The sequence below is a fragment of the Manis pentadactyla genome, chromosome 9, assembly GCF_030020395.1.
Source record: "Manis pentadactyla isolate mManPen7 chromosome 9, mManPen7.hap1, whole genome shotgun sequence".
Taxonomy (NCBI): domain Eukaryota; kingdom Metazoa; phylum Chordata; class Mammalia; order Pholidota; family Manidae; genus Manis; species Manis pentadactyla.
Window position 1 is genome coordinate 48,986,374 of NC_080027.1, and position 23,488 is coordinate 49,009,861.

Here is a 23,488-nt window from a genome sequence, read left to right on the forward strand (position 1 = left end):
AATAGGAGTTTATACAACACCTCACACACTTTCATTTCTGAACCCTGACCCTTAATTTACAGAATCCAAACAGGATCAGTACATCAAAACAGAAGTATCCATCAACAGAGACTAGTCAGTATTCAATTTCCAGCAAGTAAAAGTTGTGGCCAGATAATTTTCTTTCCTCAAACATTTCTAACAAACTAAGAAATCAGTATTCATTGACAAATGCTAGTTTACTAACAAATTACTTAAGTTTTTCAAAAATAAATTCCACCTTCTCACTATACAATTGGAGGAACCCTAAGACACCAAATTACCTGTGAAGAATCAATGATGCAGACCATTGTTCTTCCTACCCAGATAAAGAGAGGTATTTCCAGTTATGTCTCCAAGTCTTGGCACCCCTGCTCCCCAACCCTTACCAGTTTATTTTATACAGACTGGTGTTTAACTTCTTTCAGAGAAAGCTGAAAAAAAATTCATTCAACTCTACAAACATCCAAATCTACTCTGGTTCCTAACATACAGAAAGGAGAACAGGACAGTAAACGACCCATAATTAAGGAAAAAGAAAACACTCAGTCCATATTTCAGGCAACTAATAGAAGGTGCATTTGGTACACCAGTCAGAGTGGGGGTAGAGAAGGAGCACATCCTTTGGAATTTTACAAACTTATATCTGGATTTTAATCCCATTAGCCACTCTGAGTCCCTCACCAGAACATCAACAACTTTACTCAGAGATTATTGTGAGAATTTACTAAAATGATGCAAGTGAAAATGCCTAGTATAACACAATGCCTGGAATAGAGTAAGCATTCCACTAATGACATACCACAAACCTGAAATCTACAGAAATTTTTTAAACATAGATTGCTTGATCCCAAGAATTATATAGAATTTAATTATATTTATTCAACATCCTTTAGCTAATTATGTGCCTGTCCCCACTCCAGATCCCCTCTCTTTCCCCATATTCTTTTTCTTGATTCTTCTCAAATTCAATGTTTCTCTCAGCCACCATCCCTCTCAAATTTTGACACCCTCTCCCTAATCATGCCACAGACCTAAAATACATACCACTCATATCGGTTCTCCAAACTCCTTACTATGGCCAGGGGACTCTACCTGAACCAGCCTCTGCCAGCACCTTACATACGCCCCTACACCCACAGGCTCCCTGTATTCCAACGACAGACTTTCTCTATGCTCTTTCAACAGGCCCAGATCCCTCCCACCTCAGGGGCTCTGCCTTGGCTGTTCCCTCTCCAAGGAATGTACCTGCCCCAAATCTACACATTCACAGCTTCTTCTTGTGCTTGAACTTGCAGGTCAAATGTCATATTCTCAGAGAGGCCTTCTCTAACATCTCTTTTGAAAACAGCTTTCGAGTTCCCACTTCTCTTGCTCTTTGGCTTTGCCAGTATGTCCTTCACGGTTCATATCACTATCTTTGGCTCATTTACTGCGTTGCTTACCTGTTTCCTGACTGCTCCCCCACCAATGCTTTAAGTTCCATGACACAGGACTTTTCTGTCTTAGTTATGGCTACACCCCCATTATATGAAATAGTGCCTAGAACAGAATGCATACTCAATACATAGATACTAAATAAATAAATAAAGAGAGGCAGAGTTGGACCCATACGCTCCCTTTCTCCAACTACCTGGTGGCAGAAGACGGGCTCTCAGGGAAAGACTGTGAAGTAAAAAGAGAAAAAGATGAGGAGAAATAAACCCTTGGGGAACACAAACAGATAATGCCCACATGTGCCCCGACTGAACACCAGCCGCCATTGGGCCGGGAAGATGTCGGGGGGTGCATTCTCCATGGCTTTCCTTTTTGCTTCATACCAATGTTTCTTATTGTAGTAAAACACACGTAACTCTGTGGTTTCTCCTTTAGTTTCTGCAGCTTCCCAAGGTTTAGATTCTTCCAGCAAAAGCTATGCAGACATCTGACCTTGGGTGTCTGTCAAGTGAGAAGAAGTCTGGAGAGCACTGCTTTTGAAACCTACCTGGGTTTACCAGACATATGTTCTGAGATGAGAAAAAGGTTTTCTACTTCCCTTTATTGAGATTTAAACAAAACAAAACTTTCCAGTTATTCCTTACTGTTTTCTTTTTAACTTGATTCTGCCGCTTGCCTTTGGGAACTTACTTAGAGCTGACAAACCCCCCGCCCTTCTGACCAGCAGTACCCACACAGCTGGCTCTCCCAGCACAGCTGAGCGGTAACTCAGTCCTGAGCAACAGTGATGACTCAAACCCACGGAGATGGGCCCAGGGAGGAAAGCATTGCCCATTCCATTTCCAAACTAGTTTACCTGGCAGTCCTTCCATGTCTGAACCCAAAGTGGTGAGTGAATCAGGGAGAGAGGGAGGCAACCAAAAGAAGGAACTTGAATGCGCCCTTTCCTTTCTAGATTACAAAGCTTCAATTCTCTGACCACAGCAGCTGAGTTAGTCAAGTCACAGGCTGCAAACAAAGGTCACTGCCACTGCCAAGCTCATCTCAGCTGTCCCAGGTATTTTCCTGTTGTGCCCAAGCACTATATTTCTTTATAGCTGCCGAATCAGTCAAGTTCTCTCATCTCCTCTCCCCATCTGCACCCATTTTGCCAATAACAAAGTATATACACACATTCAGCTGACCTTCTTATCCTCACTCAGATCTTTACAAATGAGTACAAAGGTCCATGTGTGGTTTCTATGCCCGTGGTCTTCACCTCTTTTAATCACTCCTTCAGAACACCTAGTAGGTCAAGACTTGCTGAAAACTGAATGGGGTAGGAGATTCTAGCAAAACTCTGTGCCACCTTCAATAAGGAGTGGTGAGTGCAGTTTTGGTAGCTGTGAACACCAAAAGGCTGGGCCTCTCCCAATTGTAAAGCTGTTCCTGGAGGGTCTGAGCTCCTGCCCAAGGGAGCCCACAGAAGTCAAACTGCAGAGGAAATAAAATGTTTGCCCCTAATCTGCAGTTTGGTCTTCTAAAGCCAAAGGAACTTTAAATTATAAACAGCCTCACTCAAAGGGAAAATTCATGAAGCACCTACTCCCAGGAACTCCCCATTCTGCCCCGGGCTTGCCTGGGTTCAGCAGGCCCATAAATTGGCACTGTTGATATGACCTTTCCAGGCTACATTTCAACAAGAGATAACAACAAAGCTGAGAGCTTTGGTAACACTCAAAGGAGATTTGAAGGACTTACAACACACTGCTAAATTTGGCAGCAAAAGTTCCCGTTTCTTTCAGTTAGAAAAGGAAATCTCTTTATAATTATACTTGCAGATAAGATGCACCAAACTACTCATGCTACACATTCTCTTTAGAACAGATTAGAATCTCCCCATCCCAGTCCATCTCCTCTGGGAGCATGGTCTGGGATCACTGGGGGAAGTCTCACCTGGTGCTGTGGAGTCAAAATGTCTCTTGGGAAGATAAAGTCCCAGGAGCTTCTTCATACAGCTTACTGTCTGAGCCACAACAACTTGCCAGAGATACTCACCACTCTGCATTACCTAGCCCTCTGTCTCCGAGTTTACACTCTCTCTCAGCCCACTTCCCACCTTGCTCTTTTACGCAGGGTTCTGCCATCCCTAGCCAGTGCCATTTAACACGCAGTACTCATCAGAGAGGATCCTTTCACCCTAGATGCTCCTTTGGTTCAGTCATATTCCCCCTCTGGTTTATGTATTTCTTTACAGAAGAAAGCTATAAGGGCTATGATCTACGGGCTGATCAGAGGACACTTATTACTGCTTTGCTGATACCCATTGTCTGCCAAGACACAGAAGAAGGGGATATCACCTCACAGTGCTCAGCAGAACAAACTGGACAGGATAGCCACTCAGAAACAAACTCTTCTTGACTTACAAGGGAATAATAATATTAACAATAATTGCTTACATTTCATTCAGCACTAGATAGAAGACACCATTCTAAGCTCTTGATATTCAGGCCTCACCACAACCCTATGAAATAGCACTATTATTGCCTTCGTCTTACAGAAAAGGAACTGGGGCATGGCCAGGCTAAGCAGCTCATCCAAGGTTGCAGAGCTATTAAATGGCAGAGCCAAAATTTGAATGCCCATAGTCTGACCCCAGAGCCCAGGCTCTAAACATCACTCTTTCACTGGATGGCTTTTCTCCTAACACACAGGTTTGTCTTTGAGCACAACTGGCTCACTCCAAAGGAAAGAGGGTCAGCCAGAAAACACTGCCATTTTTCTCCACTGAGAGAAGGAAACAGTGACGGCATTATTTATTCACAGAGCTGGTCCAAGTCCATATAGCAGAACATACTAGTACCCCAAACATCTGTGGACCCAAATTTTCCCAGAGGCACCAAGTGAAACACACCTCCTTTCTTAATGATCTGGTAGACTTTCTAGCTTACTCATTAAGGACTGGAGCCTCTTTGCAAGTTGTTGCAACCAAACCTTGTATGTCTAAGAACAACTTCCCAGTCAACAAGCCATGAGAACCAAGTCAAAATGCCTCCTAGAATCCAGCTGATAGATTTTTTTAAACAGTCACTCAAATATTTAATCATAAACTATATATGCTGGCCAGTGGGCATATAAAAACATATAAAATATTATACTTAATTTCATAGGACTTCAGAGATTCTAGCTGGAAAGACAACACATTTAAAGAGTCAAGTCCAAATGTCCACAAACACCTTCAATTCAATCCTCCCCCTTTCTATAAGAGGAAACAGAGTTTCTTGTTTCCTATAAGCCTAAAGAAGCCTAGTAACCTTGCCAAGCTCACTCAGCAAGTCATAGGTAGAGCCACAACTAATGCTCAGACCTGTACATACCAGGCCCCATCTCCTTCTACTGCTCTGTGCAGGCAGAGTCACAGGAGGAAGAATCTCTAACAGCAGCAGCAGGTTAACACCTACTGAGAGCACATCTGTGCTAGAAACTAAGCTAAGTACTTTATTTATTTATTTATTTATTTATTTATTTATTTATTTATTTATTTATTCTTTGGTATCATTAATATACAATCACATGAGCAACATTGTGGTTACTAGATTCCCTCCATTATTAAGTCCCCACCACATACCCCATTACAGTCACTGTCCATCAGCATAGTAAGATGCTATAGAGTCACTACTTGACTTCTCCGTGCTATACTGCCTACCCCATGCCCTCCCCCAACATTATGTGTGCTAATCATAATGCCCCTTTTTCCCCTTATCCCTCCCTTCCCACCCATCCTCCCCAGTCCCTTTATCTTTGGTAACTGTTAGTCCATTCTTGGGTTCTGTGAGTATGCTGCTGTTTTGTTCCTTCAGTTTTTGCTTTGTTCTTATACTCCACAGATAAGTGAAATCATTTGATACTTGTCTTTTTCCATCTGGCTTATTCCACTGAGCACAATACCCTCTAGCTCCATCCATGTGGCTGCAAATGGTAGGATTTGTTTCTTCTTATGGCTGAATAATATTCCATTGTGTATATGTACCACCTCTTCTTTATCCATTCATCTACTGATGGACACTTAGGCTGCTTCCATTTCTTGGCTATTGTAAATAGTGCTGCGATAAACATAGGGGTGCATATGTCTTTTTCAAACTGGGCTTCTGCATTCTTAGGGTAAATTACTAGGAGTGGAATTCCTGGGTCAAATGTTATTTATATTTTCAGTTTTTTGAGGAGCTTCCATACTGCTTCCCACAATGGTTGAACTAATTTACATTACCACCAGCAATGTAGAAGGGTTCCCCTTTCTCCATATCCTTGCCAACATTTGTTGTTGTTTGTCTTTTGGATGGTGGCCATCCTAACTGGTGTGAATTGATATCTCACTGTGGTTTTAATTTGCATTTCTCTGATGATTAGTGATGTGGAGCATCTTTTCATGTGCCTGTTAGCCATCTGAATTTCTTCTTTGGAGAAATGTCTGTTCAGATCCTCTGCCCATTTTTTTAGTTGGATTGTTTGCTTTGTGTTTGTTGAGGTGTGTGAGCTCTTTGTACATTTTGGGTGTTAACCCCTTATTGGATATGTCATTTATGAATATATTCTCTCATACTGCAGGATGCCTTTTTGTTCTACTGATGGTGTCCTTTGCTGAACAGAGCTTTTTAGTTTGATAAAGTCCCACTTGTTCATTTTTGCTTTTGTTTCCCTTGCCTGTGGAGATATGTTCATGAAGAAGTTGTTCATGTTTATATTCAAGAGAGTTTTGCCTATGTTCTTCTAAGAGTTTTATGGTTTTATGACTTACATTCAGGTCTTTGATCCATTTCAAGTTTACTTTTGTGTATGGAGTTAAGATAGTAACCCAGTTTCATTCTCTTACATGCAGCTGTCTAGTTTTGACAACATCAGCTGTTGAAGAGGCTGTCATTTCCCCATTGTATATCCATGGCTCTTTTATCATATATTAATTGACCATATATGCTTGGGTTAATATCTGGACTCTCTATTCTGTTCCACTGGTCTATGGGTCTGTTCCTGTGCCAGTACCAAATTGTCTTGATTACTGTGGCTTTGTAGTAGAGCTTGAAGTTGGGAAGTGAGATACCCCCTGCTTTATTCTTCCTTCTCAGGATTGCTTTGGCTATTTGGGGTCTTTTGTGTTTCCACATGAATTTTAGAATGATTTGTTCCAATTCATTGAAGAATGCTGTCGGTATTTGGATAGGGACTGCATTGAATCTGTAGATTGCTTTAGGTGGGATGGCCATTTTGACAATATTAATTCCTCCTACCTAAGAGCATGGGATGAATTTCCATTTATTAGTGTCCTCTTTAATTTCTCTTAGGAGTGTCTTATAGCTTTCAGGGTATAGGTCTTTCACTTCCTTGGTTAGGTTTATTCCTAGGTATTTTATTCTTTTTGATGCAGTTGTGAATGGAATTGTTTTCCTGATTTCTCTTTCTGTTATGTGTATTGATTTTGTATCTTGCAACTTTGCTGAATTCTGATATTAGTTCTAGTAGTTTTGGAGTGGATTTTTTATGTACAATATCATGTCATCTGAAAGCTAAGTGTTTTATATAAATTAACTCATTTAGTACTTACAACAAACCTTTGGGACAGTAACATTACTCCCAATTTACAGATGAAACACTGTGGTTTACAGAAGTTAACTCGCCAGAGGTCCACAAATAGTAAGAGGAAGAGCCAGACCTGGAGCCTCCAGAGGTGTCTGCAAAGCCTCTGCTCTGGGTTTTGGGAAGAACATAGAGACACAATTTGTGGAAGTGGAGGTGAGGAGTGCTTGGGTTGTCTATGTCCAGAGCAGCTTGTGAAGGGCCTCCGGGGCTGGGTTAAGGAGGACTAGGGGCCCTACCTGGGCTGGCCTGCAGGAGAGGAGCAGGCAAGGGGTGCTTCTATCTTCCACGACTGTGAAGGGTAAGCATCTTATAGGAGGACAACGCTGAGCCTATGAACCAAGTTGAGAAGGACCACCTCAGAGCCTCTTCTGGGGTCTTGACAAAAAGATTAATAAAATGCAAAGTACAAACTCCTTCTAAAAGAAGAATCTGGTTTGATTTTCTTCGCCCAGTGACCCCAACCTGATTAAAAGATACCTTACTCCCTTCGAAATCCTGCTCTAAGCTGATAATAACAATGGAAAGCATTAAACATTTACTCTGTGCCAGGCACTAGGTGGAGAGCTTTCCATGTGTCATTTCATCTAATCCTTGTCACAAGTCTAACGAGTGCTATTATTATGTCAATTTTACAGATGCCTCACAGAAAACCAAGGATCAGAGAGATTAAATAATTTGACCGAGGTCACACAGCTCATAAATAACATCAGGTTGTAAACCTAGGCTTATGAGACCCTGAATTCCAGCTCTTAATCACTGCCCTACACTGCATGTAATGCACTCCTATGTAGTGGAAATGGTTCCACCAGAGCTGCTCCATGGCAGCACCGTACATTCTCTTAGTATCTATTAGTCACTGATAGTTGAAGAAATGCATTACAGGTTGATTCATTTAAAGGCAATTGGTAAAACTCAGTTGTCAGAACTCCACAAGGGAGTCTACATTCCAAGACACAAGTGAGCCCACCAAAATTCAGTTCCTGCAGTGAAGCTAAAGAATTCTAAAAACTAACTGACTTTACAGTTTTCTTTCTGAATTTCCCATTTCCCTCTCCTATGTACCCCCACATATGCACCCTATCCTTTGTCACTCTCAGGGAAGCTTTGACACAGGCCTAGAACCCTCACTTTCCTCCTGTTTCCAGCCCTTGAGCTGGCTCTCTTCCATTATTCAAGCAGCGCTTTAAATCAGAGTCAAAGAGTTGGACCCTCCTCCTTCCCAGCCTAAAGCATGAGGTATCATTAACCCTCCCACCAACTTCAGCAGGTCTATGTTTCTTCTTTCTTAATCACATGGACAGAGGTTCACAATGGGGAGGAAATAGCTACAATACACCTAATACACCAAAGATGGGTAACTCCCACACTTACTTTTCAGATCCTCCCCAGCTCTTAGCCCAGGCCCTCTGTATTCACTGACTAAATGGGTGAGCAAACCAAGAGGGCATGATCCACATGCCTGCAGGCCCAGAGATGCTTGCCTCATCCTGTTTTTCCCAGGTATAAACAGTCCTTTATTCACTGTGCTGCTTCCTTTAAACAACCTCCAGCTCACATACAAACCCCTTCAGTTGATGGGTCTGAGAAATGAGTGTTTCCTGACAAACCCTTAGGAACAGGTGGGCTTCGGCTAAGAAGGCTTCATGCCCTAACTGCATGTAATTCACCCTTTATAGAGACTGAAATCTAACATTCACGCAGTTTTAAGATGAGGAGAGGATTGCCATAATTTGAATGGCCCTTCAAGGACAGAATAACAGGGCCAAAAAAAAAAAAAAAGAAGAAAAGGGATCTTTGATGAAGTCCTTCAGTAAGGCAGTCAAGACTCGTTTAACATCCTCCTCTACCCTCAGCGGGCACACACGAATTTTCTAGAGCCTATGGCAAGAAACAGACCGCAGGTTTTTTCTCAGACAATATTACATGGCATGTTCCCCTAAGACAGATGCACCCAGCAGTTCACCCCACCCATCTACTCAGACAGAGGCACACACAGCCTCATCCCCAGCGTGAAATAGATGCACAGAGTCTCCCACCCCTCCCCGTCACTAATACAAAAAGAAGGCACTCACTAATACAAGTTTTCCCACAGGCCTTAGAGAGGAATCTCTGCAGACTATGCCAGATGGTCATTTTTTTTTTCTTTCATGCCCTCCTGGGCCCCTTCTCCACTTCCATTGTTTTTTTTTTTTCCCTCTAACTCAAAGAACTCAATTATCTGCCAGCAGATTTCCCCTCCTCCTCCCCCCAGCCCTTCTCCCATGCAGAAGCACTGAGGGGACACCAAGGCAGGCTCTGCAGGGTCACGGCCTGGCCTCCCCAGGCTTCCACTGCTTGGCGGCCTCGCCAAACTCTCCTGGGCCCAACACTGTAAATCAAGAGTCTCCAGAGCCGTGACAGGTAACAGCTAAGAAAAGAAATGGGAAGACATGCTCTTCAGTTTCTCAGTCCAGCCTGCCTGCGGGCAGGCGCTTCAGAGAGCCCAGGATTCAGACCCTCCCACCTCCTTGGGTAGACCTCCCCAAAGGAGTCCTTAGAATCAGATGAGGTGGGGTGTGGGGCACAGACTCTCTCAGTTCCAGGCTGGCAGTATGTCCAGGAAATCTGGAATGACCCTCCAAGCTGTACACCTAAGCCCTTCACTCCAGGGATGGGGCAGAGCCAGCAGAAATGAGGATGCCATTGGCTTATCCTGTAAGGTATTTCAACTTTGAACTTTTTGGGTAACTGATCATTCTAATTTTAGAGAGAGGGAGACCAGGGGGAGAACATGCAGGAAGGGGAGGAAGGGGGAGAGACGGAGTGAGAACAGGAATGTTACTTTTTAATCCTTAAGGAACATGGAGGGATCCATCCAGTCTGTGACTCAGCTCTGGGAGGCTGGACTGAGGGGCAGAGCACAGCTGCAGCCCCAGTCTCAGCTGCAGATAACTTCTTCTTCAGGCCTGAGAGGCTGCTCTGCTGTGATTCACCTAACACAAAGGCTCTCTCATTTAAAAAAAAAAACCTACCACCCAGGGTCTTCTCAGAGGCTTTTTCCCAGACACCATCCAGGGCATGGCCGGCAGGTCTTCCCCATCCGACAATAAAGTCGTGGCCGCAGGAGGGCTGTCAGCCCCTCTCTGTATCCCCACCTAGTATACCATGGGCCCCGCAGATCCCTGTGGCAGACCTGGGGTGCCCTTGCCCAGAGTCTCCCCCCCTACTATTCTGTTTCCTGGCACAGTCCACAGCATATCGAATATCTCTGCCCTTGGAATTCCCACTTCCTTGTTTCTTTTTCTTGTTTCCTTCTAAGCTGTAGCCACACAGGTTCCTGAAAGAGCTGCCCAGCCCCCAAGGAGTGGTTCAGAGCAACAACTCTTCCTGCCAGTTAGGACCCTGCCTTTCAAACCCAGAACAGAAGAGAAAGACCTCTCTTAACCACTCAAAACACTTTCCTCAGCAGAACCTAGGGGGATGAGGGAGCCAGCCCTGGCAACCAGTATCCTCTCTTCCAGTTACTAGAACTGATGAAACCATAACTGCCGGGTAGCTATGGGACTCTGGAAAAACAAAGGGTCTCCTGGAATCCCACTCCTCCATGCTAAATGCGAGTCAGGTGGCCTAAGGGAAGCTTCATCTATGAAGGATCACTTATGAGGCTCAAAGTCCACAGTGAACATCACTCTTACTAAGCTTCCCAACCCAGAGAAAGCACTATTTGTTTCCTTTAACATCTTGAAGAAGTTGCTTGTTTTTGTCATTTTTATTTATAATTGCAAAAAAGAAGATGGAACTTTATAAATAGGGAAACCAGAACTGTGAGGTAAAGTGACTTTCCAGAAGAGAATGGGGCCATTCTTCAACAATTCATAACATCCTAAATTATATGGGACTTCACTTGTTTTAAATTACTTTCATGGAAATTATTTCCTTTGCCCTTCTCCATAGTCCTACAAAGAAGTTATTATCAGGATCTCCATCTCACAGCTAATAAATCTAAAGGTCATAGAGTTAAGGGTCTCGCCCATAGTCACCTTCATAGCATGTAGCAGAACCTGGCAATGGACTCAAGTCTCCTAACCCCAAATCCACTATTCATTCTGCTACACCGAAAGAAAAGATCATCTGCTAGGCCTCTGCACACGTGGGGGCAATAAAACCGAAGAGCCTCCACCATTTCCACAAGCAGAGGAAAACTGAGATCGTGGATTTGCCTTGCCCACCACAGGGCCCACTGACTCCAAGAGGCCTCCTCCTCATGTCCAACTTCAATCTCAACCAACAATACTATGCAGCATCACCCCAGTAAAACAGAGGTTTCAAGCCAAGCAGATCCCTGGAGCACAGTAAAAGAAGGCACCACTTTAGAGATGGCCCATCCAGGCCCAGGGACATTGAGTTCGTCCTCGTGGACCCTCAGGCCACAGCACAGATACCTACATGTGCACAGTCAGGGAGCCCGAACTGGGGACACGGCTGATGCTTTCACTGGCAAGCTGACCTGAAGTTAATCAGAAGGCCCCCTCACTGTTTGCCAGAATACAAAAGACATTCTGTTCAGGAAGTACAAGAAGAAAAACCAAAGAGCCAGGACAGCAGCTGTTCCCTCATCCCACAGAGACACCAAAGGCATCCAGAAAGTTCCCTGAGGCCCGGGAGTAAGTCTGAGATGTGACAGGGCTGAAGCAGCTCCTCTCCTGATGGGTCTCCAACCCAGGGAGTGTCTGCTGTATTAAGCCTCCTAATAACATCACTGACAATCATCACTATAAAAATGCCTTTCTGGAAGGGTCCCCTCTCCTAGGCCACACAGAGCTCACCACACACCAGTCCTCTAGGTCAGAACAAATTTTACCAAAACATAGGACCAGCAGAGTAGGAGTGCACAGCGTGGACACTGCATGCCCTGAGATCTGGTTAAAATATTAACCCAAGGAATCCATCCAGCACAAGCACAGTACCTCACGGCTTCGCAAGCGAGCTGGCACTTAGCAGCTGCCACTGAGAGCTCACTCTGAGTTATGTGGGTGAGAAAGCACCCTCCACATACACATCCCTGCCCTCATGCCATATATTTTTGGGAAAGCCTGTGATGGGCCTTATTAAAATGAAGGAGGACAACTTGCTCCCAACCAAGTTACCTGGGGAGAGACCAACCCCAGTTCAGGTATCCCCCAGACAGTCCCTCTGTTCTAGTAACTGCTCCAGAGAGACTTGGAACCTACCACGGGCTCCTAGCTGAGTTATTAGCTTACTTTTTTCTTCACTACTGCAGGTCACACACTGCAGCAGCAGAGACAGAACAGTGTTCACTAGAACAAACCAAGCCACTCAAAATACACTAGAGTTTCCATGTGAGAACTGCAAACACAAGGCTGGGTGATGATAACTTGCTTTTTCTATACAAAGGACTCTTCCTGCAAAGTACCCTGAGCCTTTTACTAAATAAAAGTAAGATGATGATTCCTATAGTGAAGTTTAAAAACCTCAGGTTTAGCACAAGTAAGATCAGCTACATTTGTAAAGTCAAGAAAATTGGCTCTCTCCCTCCTCCTTAAGCTAATAGAATCCAACTGTTGGAATATGACATCATTCCTGAGCCCCAAACCCTAAACAGAGAGTAAAGACACCCGCTTGCCTCCCAGAAAACAGCCCAAGACTATGGCCAGGAAATGAGGAAAACAATCCAAGCCTGGAGCTGACCTTACCTGAAAGTCCCCGCGCTTTCCTGCCCACTCCATTCTCGGCAGAGTCTGGCTCACACCACAGTCTGTCAGGGAGCCCAGGGCCCCCAGATCCGCAGGCTTGAGCTCCTATACCTGCTGCGAACTTCCCACAGCTCCTTCCTCTGACCTTCCCTGGCGCTCCTTCCAGCCAAATGAGCAGAGCACAGCTAGCGGGCCAGGCCAGTTGTCATGGAGACCCTGTTCACACCAGCACACGCACACTCTCTCTCTGTCCCTCTCTCTCTCCTTTCTCCTCTCTCTCTCCCTCTCTCAGTTCTGGGAGGCTTCCATGAAACAGCACCGTCTTTTAATCAGCTTGGTTTTTGCACACATTCCACTCCTCCTACCTCCCTTCCAGTCAAACAAGGGCTCTGGGCTGCTTCTGGGAACTTGCTTGAACAGCTCAGAGGGGAGAAGGAAGACAGTGAGAGGACTTGTTTTCCTCCCCTCCAGTGTCTCACTCTTTATAACTTGGAAGAATCTCGGCCAGGGGGAGGGAGCTAGCTAGCCGGCACACAGAGAGGGGAAGCCAGCCCTTCCTCTAAGCCCTGAAGCCGGGGTAGTGGGACCCAGACGCGTTGCCTTGACTTGTTTGTGCATTTGGGATTTTCCAGGCAGCAGCTGAGACAGAAATGCATTCACATCCCAGGAGCCCGTCTGGACTGGCCTGTCTGCTTACCGTGCTGCCTGCCCAGGTTGCGGTGATGGCTTTAACCAGTGCAGAGATTCCTGGTGCTAGTGCTGGTGCCCAAGCAGTCTCTCATCTTCCTGCAATGGAGAGGAAAGACACCAGGTCAGGACCAGCAGGAGTCCTGGGCAAGTCCCGCATCACAGCCCAAGCAACCAACATGAAACAAATACCACCTTTTCTCTCTGCCCTGCTCAGAGTCTGCGGTTAAATCCCAGGCCTTCTGTGGGCTGCGGTCACAGCCAGTAGTAACACCACTCCTGCCCCAGAGCTAGCACAGTGCCTGGGATGTAGCAGACCCTCTAAATTTAATGCCCTTGTGTACATTTCTGTTTTGCAACATGTTTCTATGTACACTACTTTGTTTGATCTCAAACCTTTTGAAATACACTGGACAGGTATCACCATTTTATAGATGGGAAAACTGAGACTTAGAGAGATCAAATGTTTAGTCCAAAGCTACCGAGCTAGTTAATTAAGCAGTTGAAGAACTAAGAGTATCGACTGCCACCGAAATATACTGCCACCTGATCTCAGAAACTGAAACTTTTTCAATAATCAGTTATGAGAGACAAGGTTGGGCTCCCAGGGGAGGTGGAGAATCTTTCCAAGTCATACTGAGGTAGGCCTGACTACCATTCTTTTAGCCTAAAGACTCTGTGGTAGCATCTATGAGACGAAGAATGTACTGAGGCACAGATTAGAGGGAAAAAAAGTCCTGCCATACAGATTATCTCACACTTTTCCAAATACTCTCATAAATCTTGGCTCATTTGCTCAACACAATGGTCCTGAAAGTTAGGACTGTTATTATTATATCAATTTAACAGATTAAAAAATAAAATCTAAAAGAGAAGTCAAATGACCTTGCCTCAGGTCACAGAACCAGAAAATAACAGGTCTAGAAGTAGTGCCCCAGCCTTTCAACTCTCTCTGTGTATTGAGTAGTTGTACTGGTTCCATGTGCCCTTGGGCCAGTCACTTAACCTCCCAGTTTCCACCTATAAAACCTACGCCCTGGGCAACTGACAGGGCTGGGATAAGTATAAAACGAAATGACATATGTGAAGCATGCTCCCGAAATTAGGCACTAAGAACTTCATTCATCTCAACTGTTCTTCATCAGAAACAAACAAAAACCGGGGGCAGTTGGTAGGAGAAGACACTAAGACTAAAGAAGTCATTTTTCAATGCTGCTTCCTAAAACAGGGCTACAGAGGTCCTGATGGAATCTTTTATGCATTGATTCCTTGCAGAATCCTTGTGTTTTTGACTGACCTCCAATATATCACAAAATTCTCACACAAAATTTAAACTGACTTGAGTTTACAGGTAGATATATGCCAGGAGCTAAGATAGCAGAAGTGTTACAGAACCCAACAGGACATAGCAAGATGGCACAAACCCACAGTGGTGGGCACTACTGCCTTAGTGAGGCAAGCAGAGCTTCAAAGGTGGTATAACCCAATCACACATTATAAATGCCCAACCTGACCCCAGTACGCACTCAGGAATCACTCAAAGGTCCTAGTGTCCCAAGTCTGCGAAGGAAGACAGGACAAAACAGCAAGTGCAACACCATCAAATCATTAAAGTTCTCCCTCTTTTCATTCCCAACAGGCATCCCTCTGCTCCTGGCCCTCAAAATGCACATTCCAATTGCCAAGTTTCCAAACTAAGAGAAGGTTCTAATCCATTTCCATGATAAGGAATAGTCACAGCTATAATATCAACACCTACCAATATTTACTGAGCACCTACCATATATCAGGCATTCTTATAAGCAGTATGAAGGGCCAGGGCTGAGCAGTAAAGTTGGTCAGTCAGTCTCAAAATCAATACACTTTAAAAAGCCCTCCAGACCAAATACAGGATGCAGGCGATGCTCCCCCTAGTGGCAAACTCGAGTTACAGTGGTTTCTTAGGGCCTCGTCCTCAGTGTGAAGGGACAAAGACGGCCCCAGGGGCATGAAAACAGTGATTCTTGCTTAGGTGCTGCTACTGTATATGAGCTCCCTGAACAAGGCAGGGTAAGAGGGTAACTGAATCCCTCTGCTACCTCTGCAAGGCTAGATTCATATCAATCCCACTTGACCTTTCCAGAATGACAGGGCTTTTACAGCCTTAGGAGGTCTCGGGTCTGTTGAGAGGCCTGCATGTATACTTGTGTCCAAAACCTGGGAGATATCCTTGCATCTCCTTACCTCCCTCTCCCCACATCCAATCCATTGACCAATTCCAAATAATTCTACTTCCAAAATACATCTCTTATCTTCATTTTTCTGCACCTCCATGGCCATCTCAGTCTCTCCTCTGAATTACTGCGAATACCTCCTAATTGCCCCAGCTCCCACTCTTGCCCTCACACCTCCATTCTTGGTGGAGCTGCCTGAATTACCCCTTTACACCAGATCATGTGTAAATGATCTGCTTACCGTGCTTCAACAGCTTCCCACTATATTGTGGATAAAACCTAAATTCTTACCAGGACCTATAATAAGGCCCAGCATGATCCTTCTCCGGCCCCTTCTCGGCAGTTTCCTGCCCTCCCCTCTGTGTGCCAGCTACACAGGTCTTCTTTTAGCTCCCTTAAGTGCCAGATTTTCCCTGGGCACTTCCCCTTTCCCTGGAACAGTCACCCATACCCTAGTCTGCCTGGCTGACTCTTACTCACCCTGCCTCTACTTGCTTCTCACCTCCTCAGAGAAGCCTTCCATGATCTCCAATCCAAGTGAGGCCTTATCCCTGCAAGCCCTCACCATAACCTGTAATTGCTCATTTGTGCAATTACTGCTCCCCCAGGAGTTCTTCAGCAGCAGGCGCCTTGCTGTTTCACCAGCCACCATATTCCCTGTACCCAGTACAGGGCCCAGCTCACAGCTAGCACTCAATAAATATCTGCTGAATAAAAACCCATTTCTTCCTGTCCTACAGGAAGAAGAAACTTCGAACAGCTATTCCATGTCACTCATGGTATCTTTTCACAGACTTACAAACTATAATTACATCTCTTTTCCTCATGTGCCTTGTCTGTGGGCTTAACCAAAAATTCCTGTAAAGTCTCCCTGTGGTTTGTTTCCCAGAACTTCCCTTGTAAGGTCACTCTTCTGGGGCCAACTTGGGGTTTTACAGCCTCTCCCATTACCAGAGTGCCCCCTCACAAGCACTCCACCGCAGCCACACCGCCAAACCGAGCAGGATGCAGGAATGGCCCCACTCACAGAGATGAGGAGCTTCTCTCGGGGCAGCTCTGTTCAGGGACAAAAACGCCTTCTCTCACCTCCACTGTGCAGGTCATTGTGCTTACAGAAACTGTATTTTTACTAAAAAAAAAAAAAAAAGGCATCTTATGTTTTATAATTTGGAAATGGGTACAAAATGTTTAAAAAAACTCGTTTCCATTTCTAAAAAGAAAACTACTGTCTGGGGGAAAAAATAATAAAGGCCTAAATAACAGCAATAACAGGGTGACTAAGTGCAGCCCCCTCTCGTGTCATACATTACCACCAAAATCTGAAATTCTTTCTGGCTTCATCTCCTGCCCACTGCCTGCTGCCACCCTCCCCACCCACCACTGCAGGCACAAGCAGACACACCACCTGGTGCTCGGGGAGCTGCACGTTCTGCTCCCTCACCCTCACTGCTCATGCTGAGTGCCTCTCCTTCCCTGACTAGCAAAATCTAACTGTCTTCAAGGCTCAACTCAGTTATCACCCCCCCTTCTGTGATATATTTCTTGATCTCCTAGCAGAACCTGTTCATCTACTCTGCAGGCCCACAGCAGTTTGAAGATGCCTTTATCACAGTACTTAGATCGCTTTATCACTGTTACCTACACCCATTTCCCCAACAGTTGTGAGCACCTTAAGGTCTATCCATTTTAGTATTTCATTCAGAGTGGGCAGTCAATTCATGTGTGGGGGATAAACAAATCACTGAAAAAGACTCTAAAAAGGCAAAACAAAAATGGCAAGTGCAATACCATCAGCTGTTCTCTCCTTAAGATGAGGGAATTTGAGTAGACAGACTTACACTTACCAAGAAGAAAAATGCATACACATCATATATATATATGATGATTAGATTCTAGATTTGATCAGTAGAAGAGTTTATAGTATTGTCTTATCCCTGTAGAAACAACTGAAATTCTGAACCTGAAAACCCAGGAGCAGAATTAAATCTTTTAAAGTCATTCCTTACTTTGGGATCAAAGGAATTCAAGAAAAGTAAACTGTTGTTTCAGTACTACTGGCTGGACCCTAGAATGCCTAAGAGATGTAGTATAACTTCAGAAGCCTTTGGGGAGCTTAGTTCCCAGTGCCCACGCAGCATCTATGCTGAAGACGTCCAGTCTACCCAAATAAAGGGACAGGCATATGCCCCACTCAGTTCTCCTACTGGGTTCTGGTTGCCAGATGAGAAGGCAGGTTTACACAAGAGCCTGTTAGGGCTTTACAATTTTCCTTTTCTACCTCTGAGTGGCAATGTCATTAAGACGGAAAAGAGGAAAAATCCAGGAATGGAGAAAGAGTCAAGAGACTAGAGCCCAGGTTATGTCCTGCTTTCTCGGGTGGTGAGATCTTAAGCAACTCCCTGTCCCCACTCAGAGCCTGCACTTTCTCCTGCATGTAATGAAAGGACAGTTGGGCTGCTGGAACTAGCTGTCTTCCAAGGGTCCTTCTACCTGGAATGTTCGGTCACAATCACCCAGTACTACTGCTCTGTCCTAGTCACTTGGTCCCATTGCATTCCGAATGAGTCCAAAGCAGCAGGAAGTGTTTCAGTGTAAAGAGTCTCCTTCTAACCCTTTCAGCAGAGCCCCTGGCCTGGGGTCCTGGAGTCATCTGCCTGGGCTCAGACAGAAGACTGTCACCAACAAAAGGCAGTCCTTCCTTGGAGGAAAATATGGGCAAGTCAGGCTTCCTGACTAAGGAAAACTACAGAGAGAAGAAAGGCACCAAACACAGGATGAGGAAACTAGGAAATGGTCTGGGAAGAGCCTGGAAGAAGACTGAAGCTCTGCCAGGGACTCGCTCCTAGCCATCAGTCTGAGACAAAGCTGCCTTTACAAAGCAGAAATGGCAATATCTAAGTTCTCTTGGAAAACAGTCTGCCTACTGCACATCAATCAATCTCTTCATGAGCTCTACCAGGGCCTTTGAATCAATAAAGCAGCATCTCCCTCCAGATGGCAATTCCAGCCCTCCTCTGCCTGGGAGCCACATCTGGCAGGACCTCCAGCGTTCTGGCCATTGCCACACATTCTTTGCTTGCACATCCTTCCTGAGAAAACAGAGGAATGCCCATCCTACTCAAGTCCTGGCAATATATGGTAGGAAATTCTCTCAGGTCCTTACTCCTGCCCTATTCCCCCCTGCCCTCCACCCATTTCCCACTCCCAATCCTAAGACTCTGAACTATCCAAGTATGGGATCTTGCCTATAATTATCCCAGGTTCTATTGCCCTGTGGTAAAGCAGCTACTGGACACCTTCATGCTGGGCTGAGCACACTCTCCTTCAGTCTCCCAGCCTTCCTGCCTAGTTTACGTTTACTAGGTACACCCTCAACATGATGCTCCAAGCTCAGATTGCCAGGGTACAAGGTACTCAGTGGCTTGATCCAGGCTCTGGGAGCATCTGTCACAATGCTCGTATGTGAGCTTATTTCCTGGAATCTCACAAAACCACAGGCCCTTGACCAATGTCCCTTGTTAAGTCCAAGCCTTTTAACACTGTCCCACAAAAACACAGTCTTGGAAATAGAAAAGACTGGACAATGGAGGCAGTATCCCGAACCCCCTGTAGGAGCATCATTTTACCCTTCCAGAATGGGCTTCTCATGCTTACTTTGGCTTAAAACTCTGAGTTCAACCAAGATCTTAATCTGTCATAACTAAAGCTTCAGGATGGGGAAGGTAGGGTACAAAACATGGAGAAAGGAGACAAAAGAATAAGAGGAATGTGGACTTAAATGGTGTTCCATAATATAATCAAGAAAATACCTTGAGCCTGGGAAAGGAGTACCCTTGATAATAAGATCTGGGTGAAGCTGTGGTAAATGTGGTGACCTCTCCTCCATGCCTTCTCTCTCATTTTCTCTAGCTGGACTGGATTTACTATCCGTACCCCCTGTACTACTTGGAAGAGTCTACTACTCCATGTCAGCTGCACTCCCTGCCTTGTATCTTAGTGCACCAAGACTTATTTAGCTTAACTCTCCAACTAGTCTGGAATATTCCTTAAGGCAGGAACTATATCTTAACTCTGAATCCTAGTTTAGGGCTCTGTAACAAGCACAATTCATAAATTTTAATGTATGAACTAGTGAAACCATCAATCAACTAATCAATCTAATAAGCAATCAACAGTATCACCACAGAACCTAAACCATTTTTGTGCTTAGCACCTCAGAGCAGTCCAGGGTTTCCAAGGTGTAGTGCCTATGAAGGATAATTCTAAGTGGTACATGGACAAACATTCTTTAAATTTCTAATACTTCCATATTTATCTTAATGTGCTTAAGAAAAAAGATAACCAGCTATTAACCCTGTTTTCACTGATCTCACTGATTAGACCAATGCTAAAGAAGGTATATATATCCTTTATGTTTGCTTTTTGTTTTGTTTTACTAAAATTAATGGGTAAAAGCTTAAAGAGAAATAGGTTACTTGCTCAGCATCTAAGTATCTTCCAGAATGTTTATTAATTACAAAGTCAGGAATAGTTCACTTGACAATGGAGAAACCTGGCAGACATAATCTTAACCAAGTGATCAAAGTCAACGTTACTAGCAGTAATGAGCAACTCTGACATGATGCATTGAAAAGGGCAGTTCACGTCTGTGGTGTTCTTCCCCCAAATCCATAACCTCAATCAAATTATGAGAAAACATCAAACAAATGCAACTTGAGGGACATTCTATAAAATACCTCACCAGCACCCAAAGTCTCAACATTCATTAAAGACCTTACAGTCTGAGGAACTGCCACACATTGACACAACAACTAAATGTAATGTGGGATCCTGGGTTAGATCCTGGAATAGAAAAGGGTCTTTAATAGGAAAAGCGAATGAAATCCAAATCAACTCTACCATTTATGTTATACCAATATAAATTTCTTAGCTAATAATTGCACCAGTATATGAGGTTAGGAGAACCTGTACTATCTTTGCAACTTTTCTACAAGCCTTAAATTATTTAAAAGTACGAAGCTTTAAAAAAAGAGCCAATTTAAAGACAAAGTATGGTACAAATCACCAAGGTGGGTAAGAATGATTCAAGCTGAGAAGCACTAGAGTTGTCACCGTTCATGTCCTACATCTAAGAAAAGCTGTCCCCAGAAGGAGAATTATGGCTGTAGAAGAATATTTACTAAAATAGGGAAACATCTGCTTTATATTGCTTGAGAAATAATAATTTATTCCATTTTGTTAAAAATATATGTATCACATATATAATGCACAGAAAAAAATTCTGTGATAAAATAAAAAGTGTATGCTGAACAAAGTATATATGGCATTTATTAAATGGGACAAAGCTTTTAGAAAGTAACTTGGTTACATATTAAACTGCTCATATCCTTTGACTCAGTACCCTCACTTCTGGGAAGTTATCCTAAGAAAAAATTCAAGTTATCCTAAGAAAAATTAGAAACAACCTCCCTGTCAATAATTACTAGACTGGTAAATCTCAAGTGTTTTATGACCATGACCCATAGTAAAAATATATTTTATATTATAATGTAGTAGGTGCATGTAGGACAGTGTGTACATAAAACTGAACCAAAAGGTTTCTCAAAACAATACTTATCTTTGCTACATGTGACTGTCTCTGCTATTTTCTATTCTAATCTGTTTCATTAAGAAAACAAACCAAGCTTGTAGAGCCCTGCTACACTGATTTCCCAACCCACTAATGGAGATCTGAAGCCTGAAAAAGTGGGCACTAGATGGACTATATTGTGCTTTAAGAGAGCCACAAAGTGGCAACAGTGACTGGTTCTAGAGAAAGAAAAGAGAAGGTGTGAGGAAGATTTACTTTTCACTGTGCACCTTTTCATACTTTTTGAATTTACAACACATACATTTATTACTTATTTTAAAATAACAGCATCAGAAAACTAAGTGGAGGGGCGGAAGATGGCGGCGTGAGTAGAGCAGCGGAAATCTCCTCCCAAAACAACATATATCTATGAAAATATAACAAAGACAACCCTTCCTAGAATAAAAACCAGAGGGCACAGGACAATATCCAGACCACATCCGCACCTGAGAGAACCCAGCGCCTCGCGAAGGGGGTAAGATACAAGCCCCGGCCCCGCGGGAGCCGAGCGCCCCTCCCCCCAGCTCCCGGCGGGAGAAGAATAGGCAGAGCAGGAGGGAGACGGAGCCCAGGACTGCCGAACACCCAGCCCCAGCCATCCGGGCCAGAGTGCAGGGCCCTCGATAATAGGAAAACAGGGCAGCAAGAACAGTGAGTGGGCACTGGAGGCTGGGCGCTGGAGGACATAAGAGAAGCGCGCGACCATTTTTTTTTCTTTTTTTTTTTTTTTCTTTTTTGCTGTTTTGTTTTGGCGAGCGCTTTTTGGAAGTCTTAAAGGGATAGGGACCCCAATACTAGGGAAACAGGGCAGCAAGACCGGTGAGCAGAGGCCCGAGGCTGGCACCGGAGAATAAAGAAAAACGAGCGACCACCTTTTTTTTAATTAAAAAAAATTTTTTTTTAATTTAAAATTTTTTTTCTTTTTTTTTTTTTTGTGGTCGTTGTTTTGTTTTGGCGGGTGCTTTTTGAAAGTCTTAAAGGGGCAGGGCGGGACACTTAATCCAGAGGTAGGGAATCCGGGATCTCTGGGCACCCTAACCCCTGGGCTGCAGGGAGCAGGGAGGCCCCTTACGGAGATAAATAGCCTCCCAGCAGCTCCTGCTCCAACGCGACTCCACCACTTTGGAGTAGCTGCCCGAGCCAGGCCACGCCCACAGCAACAGCGGAGATTAACTCCATAGCAGCCGGGCAGGAAGCAGAAACCCTGTCTGCGCGCAGCTGCGCAGCACAAAAGCCACTAGAGGTCGCTGTTCTCCCAGGAGAGGAGGGCCACAAACCAACAAGAAAGGAAGTCCTTCCAGCCGTCACTCGTCCCAGCTCTGCAAACTATTCCTATCACCATGAAAAGGCAAAGCTACAGGCCGACAAAGATCACAGAGACAACACCAGAGAAGGAGACAGACCTAACCAGTCTTCCTAAAAAAGAATTCAAAATAAGAATCATAAACATGCTGACAGAGATGCAGAGAAATACGCAAGAGAAATGGGATGAGTCCGGAGGGAGATCACAGATGCCAGAAAGTAGATCGCAGAAATGAAACAAACTCTGGAAGGGTTTATAAGCAGAATGGATAGGATGCAAGAGGCCATTGATGGAATTGAAACCAGAGAACAGGAACGCATAGAAGCTGACATAGAGAGAGACAAAAGGATCTCCAGGAATGAAACAATATTAAGAGAACTGTGTGACCAATCCAAAAGGAACAATATCCGTATTATAGGGGTCCCAGAAGAAGAAGAGAGAGGAAAAGAGATGGAAAGTATCTTAGAAGAAATAATTGCTGAAAACTTCCCCAAACTGGGGGAGGAAATAATCGAACAGACCACGGAAATACACAGAATCCCCAACAGAAAGGATCCAAGGAGGACAACACCAAGACACATAATAATTAAAATGGCAAAGATCAAGGACAAGGAAAGAGTGTTAAAGGCAGCTAGAGAGAAAAAGGTCACCTATAAAGGGAAACCCATCAGGCTAACATCAGATTTCTCAACAGAAACCCTACAGGCCAGAAGAGAATGGCATGATATATTTAATACAATGAAACAGAAGGGCCTTGAACCAAGGATACTGTATCCAGCACGACTATCATTCAAATATGATGGTGGGATTAAACAATTCCCAGACAAACAAAAGCTGAGGGAATTTGGTTCCCACAAACCACCTCTACAGAACATCTTACAGGGACTGCTCTAGATGG

The 23,488-nt window shown here is 44.3% G+C and overlaps 1 protein-coding gene across 9 annotated transcripts in view; it reads right to left on the bottom strand.

Annotated features, from left to right (window-relative positions):
• Positions 1–23,488, bottom strand: part of DENND2B (DENN domain containing 2B) — a 166,484-nt gene that overhangs the window by 88,239 nt on the left and 54,757 nt on the right. For 3 of the 9 annotated variants that reach the window (XM_036930968.2, XM_036930966.2, XM_057507341.1), the window contains one exon: positions 13,456–13,544. The exons of 3 other annotated variants lie outside the window; for them this stretch is intronic. The gene's annotated coding sequence lies outside the window, so the exon portion shown is untranslated. Of the gene's footprint in view, positions 1–12,758; positions 13,033–13,455; positions 13,545–16,685; positions 16,704–23,488 lie in introns of those variants that run through there. 3 more of the 9 variants (XM_036930964.2, XM_057507340.1, XM_036930969.2) reach the window with 2 other exon arrangements.